Consider the following 9,236-nt stretch of genomic DNA (forward strand, 5'->3'; position numbering starts at 1 on the left):
TGAATAAACAAAATTTATACTTCTACTTACACACGTATTTCCTTTCTTTCAGATCATCTCTGGCTCTGCTGTTTCTCGTTGTAAGTGCCAATACAACCCTGATTCATTTTGTCATATCTGTGGCAGTTTCACCATTCCCAGTCAAAGAGCGAACATCAACACATTTGTGAAGCAAAGCCTAAACTTAGAGATCAAGATTAGTCTTGGGCCTCTCATAAGGTGTGCAAATAGTGTGTCGGGGGACTACAGATGTGCACAAAGGGAACACGTGATAAGATGCCATTCGGTAAACCTATGATTTGGTGAGAGCCAGGAGTTCTTTTCAGTGACTGTTACTTTTGTATAGTGAAAACTTCAGGATATAACAAGAAAAATAAATGTAACAGAGTATCCTAATCTACCATCAGCTATACGCTCAGTGGCTCATTCAGATGAAATCCCAGTGCCAGTTTTTACTACACTACCCTCCCTTGAAGAACATGATTATGGTGATGAAGTAGGTGACAACAATGATGACCTGGTTTAATGGAGGAATTGAGAATTCCAATGTATAACTCAATTGATTGGCGACTATTCATCGATAGCTCAAAACGGAGCTTAAAGTCAGTCCTCCTTCACAGTGGCCAAATATTTGGGTCAGTCCCAATTGTCCATTCAGTTTCTATTTGTGAAGAATATGCAGACATAAGGAGAGACAATGGCCCTAATTCATCAAGCAGAATCGGACGCTCGCTCGCGCATTCGTATTCGCGATCCGAAATCGTACGCCGTAGCGCAAATCAAGCAACTGAAAAAGCTCGCGGCCGGACCCCCGCATCTCCGGCAGCTTTACACTGGCGAGCTTGCATTAAAAGTCACTGTTCCCCTAAAAAATCATTGTTTCTAATGGCACACATATTACCCTTAGCCCTAAAAAAAAATGTTTGCGCTGTTTAAATGTTTTAAACATTTATGTGCCCTAAGAAAACAGCATATTTTTAAATCACTTATTTTTTTCCTGTTAGGCAAGAGTTCACGGAGTTCAACTCCTCTACATAGGCGCCTATATAAAAGCTTCCGATGCCTGATCGGAGAAGCCGCTCGCGGCGAATGACCGCGCGCGAAGCCATCGGACTAGACCTTAATTGGCAGATTTGCGACCCCTATTGCTTATTATTATGAAGGCAGGAATCCGGCTGGCGGTGAGGAGGTGAGTGGTCGAGCGCACTCGACTCCGGACCGTGGGAAACCTCGCTCGCCGGTCGCGCGTACGTTCGCGCTTCCAGCGAGCGTGGATTTCATTGATGATTCAGGGCCATTGAGTTGTTGCAATATCATCAACACAATTGGGTCATCTGTGTTGACCTTAAAATGGCATTGTTCCTTCTTGGCCAGCAACGCGGATACACCAAGTATCCCTGTTATCTGTGCATGTGGGACAGCAGAGCTCATGAGAGGCATTGGGTGGAAAGGAATTGGCCTACAAGATCTGCCCTAAAACCAGGTGATCCAAACATTCTACATGAGCCACCTAAAATATTATATGAGCCACAAAGAATATTATATTCCTAGCTCCTGCACATGAAACTGGGTCTGATTAAGCAGTTTGTTAAAGTTTTGCCAACTGAAGGAGACTGTTTTAAGTACTTCATTTTGACATTTCCTAGCCTGTCATTTGAAAAAATAAAAACCGGTGTGTTTGATGGTCCACAGATTCGGCAGCTCATCAAAGATGAACATTTCATCAGGACAATGTCAGAAGTTGAAAAGAATGCTTGGTTATCATTCAAAGCCATTGTCAAGGGCTTTCTTGGAAACACAGAAGCAAATATTTACACAGAAATTGTCCAGAAACTCTTGGAGAGCTACAAAATGCTTGGTTGCAATATGAGCATCAAGGTGCATTTTCTGCATAGCCATCTTTCTAACTTCCTGAAAAACCTTGGTGCAGTCAGTGATGAGCAGGGTGAACGATTCCACCAATTGAAGGTCATGGAAGGATGGTATCAGGGTAGATGGGATGTACATATGATGGCTTACTATTGTTGGAGCATCTGGCGGTATTGTCCTAACACTGAACACTCCAGTAAATGTTATAAGCGTAAATTTTTCTTTAACCGCTTACCCGATAATTTTCAAATGTTTTACTGTAAAAAAAATATCATAGAGTAACAATAAATCCTTTGTATGAACAAAAGAAATTTAAATAAACAGTACATTCAAGTTATTATTTCATTCGTTTTTCATTGTTTGTAAAATTTGTATGTTTTTTGACAAAAATGGATGGTACCCTGTATTGTAAAAACTGGATGTGATAGCAAAAAACTGGGGTCATTTCTAGATTCACCACCCAAAAAATAGTAAAAAACAAGTGTAGGATCTAACTCAACAAAAAATGCATTCCCCAGTGATCTATTTTCCATCCAACTCTGGAGCTACAAATAGGCTAAAATTATACTGTTAAATTTTACTCCAGTAAGCTAATAATTCAATATAGTCAGTATATGCTATGGCATTTCATGGCTAAAATTTAGGGTTTAAATATACATTATCAATAAAGCATTTTATATCTACCCACACACTTTGTGCATTCTGTTCATGTACTTTTGAAAAATGGCAACCTTTATAGAAAAGTATTCATTTACGTCATTACGTCTGTGAAACCAGTCTTATCTTTGTGCTTCCACTAACTTCTAAATAAGCTTTGACAGCCTGTCACTTCTTTCATGTACAAAGATTAACATGAGTCCCTGTGGGCTCCAGCCTACTGGAAGACGTTTAAAAGGCTGAGTTAGACTAGTCTGCTTCTGGAAAATCCACTTATGTTGCTTTTATTGCTACTCACATTATAGCAAAATCTTAAACTGATATGTCAGTATAAGTATAAAAATATGACAAAAGCCATTAAAGGTGCATAGTACCTTACATGAAACATGGACTAATTTTTATGTAAACCTTAGGTGAATGTTTTCTAATGGTTTGTGATACAATACAACTATGTAGTGGCTCTGTCTTGTACAGAGCCTTCATATCTGCATCATATAAAAGCCAGGCCATCAACAGGCTTGGAGAGAAAAGAAATTTAAGGATTAGCTGAATTGCTAGCATATGTAAATGGAAACACTTGGAGGAAATGGGGCTCTTCAAGTTCTATTCAAAGCAATGAGTAATCATATCTGGCTTCAGATGAACATTTCTTTACAATTCAACGGGATATTCTATTCACTTATCTTGTAGCACTGTTAATTTACATGTTATGTGCCTATGCATCTAATTTTATTTTACAGATATTTTCCAAACTCTGGCAGTCAAGGTATGTGCCTTTCTGTCTGTACTAGCTGAAAGCAGCTTAGTTTAAGAGTGGACAGCTACACTATACCAAATCTCCAGAGTGGCCCAATCACCATATATATATAGATATATATATAAATATATATTTATTTATATATATATAGATATATATACAGTATATATATATATATATATATATATAAAAGGAATATAAAATAAGAAAAATAACAACTTGGTATAAGTCCTGCTTTGACCAAAAAATTTTGCTTGGTATACAGCCTTTGCTTGGTATACAACTTGTATGGGTCAAAATGAACCATAACACCGCACACTACCCTTATTTACCTCTCTCGAGACAAAGCCACGACTGCCCACGTGCGTCAGTACGCCAGTTGCTACAATTCAGTGAACAACCCGCACTATAACTCTCTGTGAATTACATAACATCTCCTCCTCCTCCCTTCCCAGCACCATCCTAGTAGGCACTCAACTCTTCTCAGCAAGGTAAAGTGAGGTTACATTTTTATTTATTTCATCTAATTGCTTTTGTATTTATGTATTTTAGTATTAGGCAGTGTTTAAATTATTCTATACAACCCCTTCAATGTATAATATGCCAATAACAATAGGATTTTTTTTTTCATGGGAACAGAATAATCATTTTCCTTTTATTTCTTAAGGGAAAAATTGGTTTGGTATAAGTCCAAGGATCTGGAATGAATTAAGGACTTATACCAAGGTACCACTGTATTTGTTAAGGCCATGGTATGAACTATTCTACCCCTTAAAATGAAATCAAACTCAGTATAGTAACTTTCTTCATATAGAAATACGTGTAAATTACCTTTGCTGCTCATGCATGGCATCAAGCTCATCCAAAACCTTTCCCTTGCTTTGATATGCAATGGGCCTGATTTATTAAAGCTCTTAAAAACCGGAGAAGATAGACTATTATGGGAAAACTTGAGTGATCAAGCAAATCTGGACTGGAACTGACTCAGGATTGAAAGCATTTGCTGTCTAATAACACATTTTGTTTTGGAAATCCATTCCGGGTTTGCTAGATCATGAAAGTTTTCCCATGATTGTCTATCTTCTCCAGCCTTGGGGAGCTTTATTAAATCAGACCCAAAGTGTTTGTACCTGGTAATGCACATTGTGCCTTTCAATATCAGCACAACCCTTGTGAGAAGATCTGCAAGCCATTTTTCCAAGGTGACATTCTCCAAAACCTTTTTCATAGATGATTTAGCTTTGTTCTATGTGTATCTTGAAACCCCATGTTACTGGTAATGTTTACCGATGGTGATGTGACTGGGGAGGTATGGTATCTGTGAAGAGTAAAATGATAAAGAAAAGATGTAAATACCCTAAATGGCACCAGCTTCTGTGGCAAGGGGGGTAAGGAAGTCTACAACAGAGAAGTTAAAATGCTACAAAGACAGGAGGGACAGAAAGCACTTGCTGATCAAAGGAAGTAGGTTTAATTTTGCTTTAACCCCAAGTGTAATGTGATGCTCTCTTAATATTAGTGCCCTTTACACTGAGAGATGGCTTCAAGAACAGTGCCAGCATTTTTTCTTCCACTATGTATAGTCAGTATTACCTTACAATATTTAGACTATTATTGTCCTGTTTTAAAATATTCATAGCAGAACAAACATGTTGGTGGTTCAGTCAATGAGCTACAGTAAATATACTTTTGGGCAATACCCAAACAATGTGATATATGTATGGCATCATTTGTCAGTTTTGTACATTTTTGTACTTTTTATTCAAAGTTTGTACTTTATTTGAAAGTGCCCACTTTGTCTTTATGTGGTACTCACAACCTCCAGAATCATTGTTAAGTAGAATATAAATGGGAGCATGTTTACACCTATGCATGTTTTTAAACACACAATATATGTGTACAGGTGTGCAATTTTGTTAAGGGTGCTATTTCACATTGACTGTGGTGACATGCATTGGAGTTTAAAAATTCAGTAAAAGGGGATTAAAGCAAGTCTTCACCCACATTTCTAGCTGCTTGCATAGGTAAATACACTTAGTTTCAAGTAACAGTTTACAACTATGTTTTTCAATGGCAGTAATTGATTCTCCACCAGGAAATTTCTCAGTGAAAGTCAGAGTCAATTCATTTTAAATAGATCCCTTAAAAATGGTTTACACTGTAATGCTCATATTAGTAAATGTCATTGAGATGCATTTTAAGCATTGCAATACATTTTTTAAACAAAAACTTTGCTTACTTTACTATGTTTCAATTATTTGATGCAATGTACTATGATGCAGCAAAACGCAGCCTGCCTATTATTTTTCTGCACACATGAACACATTGGTGTTAGCTGACACAATAAAGAACAAGACTTTCTTCATGCATTGGAACTGCATTGACCAATGAAGCCCAAGGCAAAGTGGTGTGATCAAGTGTCAAAGTGAGTTTTAGGCAAACACCTGCTGTTTGTTTACATAAGAGGTTTGGAAGCTGCCAAGATCTGCTTTCATAAAAAAAGCTGAGATATCAGAGTAATATGAAAATAAATGTCTTCCCAATGCTAATAAATACTGAATAGGGCTTGTTTTAAAGTACTTTTACTGCTTGTTCAGAATATATAAATACTTTAGTGCATGATCTAAGCCCAGGTGCACCTTTAAGTGACTCTAAAATGTAAACTTTATTTTTGGTTTTGGATAGAGTAAGGGATAAGATAAGATGTTTCTGTCAAGTTTAATTTGCTCTGTTTTCTACAGAGAAGAATCATTTTATCTTTTTTTTTCCTGGTGATCATTATCTCTCAGACATAAACAAAATGAGAAATTCAACATTTTAATATAATGTTATTACCAGAACAGGAATATAGGGGAAAGTATTCAATAGAAACACCCACTCTCAACAAAAATTTAAACAATAAAGTTTATCTTAAAAACTTGAGAATAAGAAATTTAGAGGGTTCTAGCTCCACATGCATCACTCTCAACAATCACTGGGAACCCTATGTTTAAACCAGGCATGGACAGTAAGCCTAGCTTTGGTTGGAGGATTGTCCATGATCTCTATAGGCTGTATAATTTTATATTCCAAGTGCATTTAACTACTTTAAAATGGAATACAAGATACCTAGTTCTGAGATTTTCAGATACTTTCAAACTAAACATTTTGTTTCTGCTAACATTCGTCTATTGACTACACCCAATACCCTCACAATTGTTTTGCATATTTGTTTGCGGGAACCACATACTATAGGATTCATTTCTACCCTTCATGATCTTTTACTGATCAAACAGAAACCATCACCCTTGCCATATGTACACCTTTGTGAAATTGATTTGGGCCTAACTTAGGGTCAAGATGATTGGTTTCAAATCTGGGACACAGTGGCCCATTGTAGTGTAAACGCGTCAGCCATTGAAACCAATTATAAATTATTAATGCGCGTACATGGTGCCACACCGCTTGCAAAAAAATATCATCTCCCAGGCAGATGTTTTCAAGGGTGTTCCACAAGCAGAACCCTCATACACATATGGTGTGAATGCCCCAAGATTAGGAGATACTGGATAGGGGTTAACCAACGTGACGTATACAGTGCTTGGACAGTCAATCTCAAACAAAAAGCCCCACTCAGCTTACAACCGGCGCAATGTACTTCTACACAACTTAAACTATTGAACACCAATAGCGGTTGGATAGCTGTTGACTATTTAGTGAACCACGCTAAAAGTTCCTTATTTCAACATGATTCTATTTCACTTAAAGTATGTCACTTGTGTATGGACCATGCAGTGGGTCCCTTTATACCATCGTTTTCCCTACCTTGTGTACCTTGGTTTTTCTTCTTCTGTATTTCTTTTTTCTCTTATCTTTGTTGTGTATAAATTGGTTGATGAATCAGTATGAGTTCACAAACTTCTTTTTAGATTCTCAATACTTTTGTTCACATTGTTGACATTGTCTTGAAATGAACTGTGACACTTTGTTATTTCTATTGTTTTTTTAAAAACGCAGAAGTTGACCTCTTATGTATGTACATGTTCTTTTTCTTTCAAAAGTTAATAAAAATTTTGGAAACAAAAAAAATTGGAAACATGAAAAGAAAGATGAAAAAACTGAGGTAGCCTTGATACAGCTAGCTATTAGTCCAGATCTTTGTAAATGTATACATACATACAATTTCATAATATTTCAGTTTTTCAATTCATGCCATATGGTTGACCTTCTCAATCTATTCCTTAACTGATGGAGCTACTGAGAATGTCCATTGACAATCAACTTCCTTAGATTAAAACAATGTTTTAACAATTGCTAATTATATGAACGTATAGTACTGTGTGACCCTACAAATATCCCAAAAAAACATGATTTCCATTAAACATATTTCCAGCTTAAAAATTATATCCCACTATAATAATTGGATCAATATTGAAACAATTTTGGGTATCTCCATAACAAATTATTTGAGTTGCCATGTTTAGAGCCACACCTGGTACAAATGATCATATCTCTCCATCCTAATGTAAAATGCCTTTGGGTTACCCAATAAAGCTTGTGTATTTATATTGTTAATATATAATAATTATTGTGAGAGAATAAGAAGGGCTAAACATTGTATTTGGGTACATACAGGCAAATATATGACTTCTATTCAACTTCAAATCGGAAAAAAACATTCTAAAGTGAATTGAAAACTTAAATGAACATCTAAACATTTGCTGCCAAGAGATTTTTCATGTTGTATCATGTGCACAAAGAATCTTTCACATACAAGCTCTTTCTGACTTTCTCCAAGAAAGTGATATGTTGAAAAGGGCAGAAGGTTGCATACATGTGTACAATGTTTTACAGCATCTGACTAATCAATTCTTCAATCACAAATCGCCCAGTCAGATTCCCCAAAACATGTGTACAACATTTTGCCCTTCCAATGTGAGAAGGGCAAAAAAGTCATGAAATTGATCAAATCGATTGTCTAAGTGCAGAATTGGCAGCAGATCTGCTATCATCCATATGTTATCAGCCTAACTCACCATTGTGTCTCTGTTAATCTCCCTATGACTTCACACTATTTTTAATTTTTAAATAAAAACTATAAATATTTGATTCAAATCTTTAGATTTTGAGATTAAGCTTTTTCCATGAAGAAGCAAATACTAAGTCTCTAATAACCTGAGTAGGTATAAATTTTAGTACCTATAGTCAGTTGTGTATTAATAGTATAGCTGAGCTGCAGGTACTGATAAAGTACCCTGCTTGGAAGAAAAAAAATCTACCTGCAACTTTTTAAAAGAATATTTAAAGATTAAAAGTTTATAGTATAGTTTTCTAGTTTAGGATCTCTATCTAATTTTATGTTATTTTACTGGGGGGTAAATGTCTGGAAGTTAAATGAGCCACTGGTCCAATGCCTTCACTTTCCAGTGAACCTGTGTAGTTTATCCACAATGGAGTTGATTTACTAAAGATGTTTAAGCTGTTAACTTAGTCATGTGACTTATCACCCTTAAGGTCTTTGTCCCAATTTATAGAAAAAGACATTTTTATTGATTGTTTAGGATATAGTTGGAATATTTGTTATTTCCGGTAAGAGGCCTAGGGAACCCTATCTGCTACTTATTAATACCATATGAGTTATTAAAAAATGTAAAACTGACTTATAGTCAGCAAAATCACTAAGATATATAAATGGCTTATAATGTCAGGGGGCCTGTCACTAAGCAAGAAAGCTAGGGGCTCTCTCATCCACAGGTATACAAATATGGTAAGTAACAACAGGGTTTTCTAACTATAACATCACATATTAGAGCCATAGGTCTTTAAAGGATCTTCACACGGAGGGAGGTGTACAACATGTGTTAACTGGGTGCCCTGCATTAACTTGCTTACATATAGACACCCTACTGTCAATGTGACAGTTATGTCAAATAAAAAATAACTTTAAAATTGTTAAGAAGTGCCGTGTCAAGCA

Source organism: Pyxicephalus adspersus, chromosome 3, assembly GCF_032062135.1.
Source record: "Pyxicephalus adspersus chromosome 3, UCB_Pads_2.0, whole genome shotgun sequence".
Classification (NCBI taxonomy): Eukaryota; Metazoa; Chordata; class Amphibia; order Anura; family Pyxicephalidae; genus Pyxicephalus; species Pyxicephalus adspersus.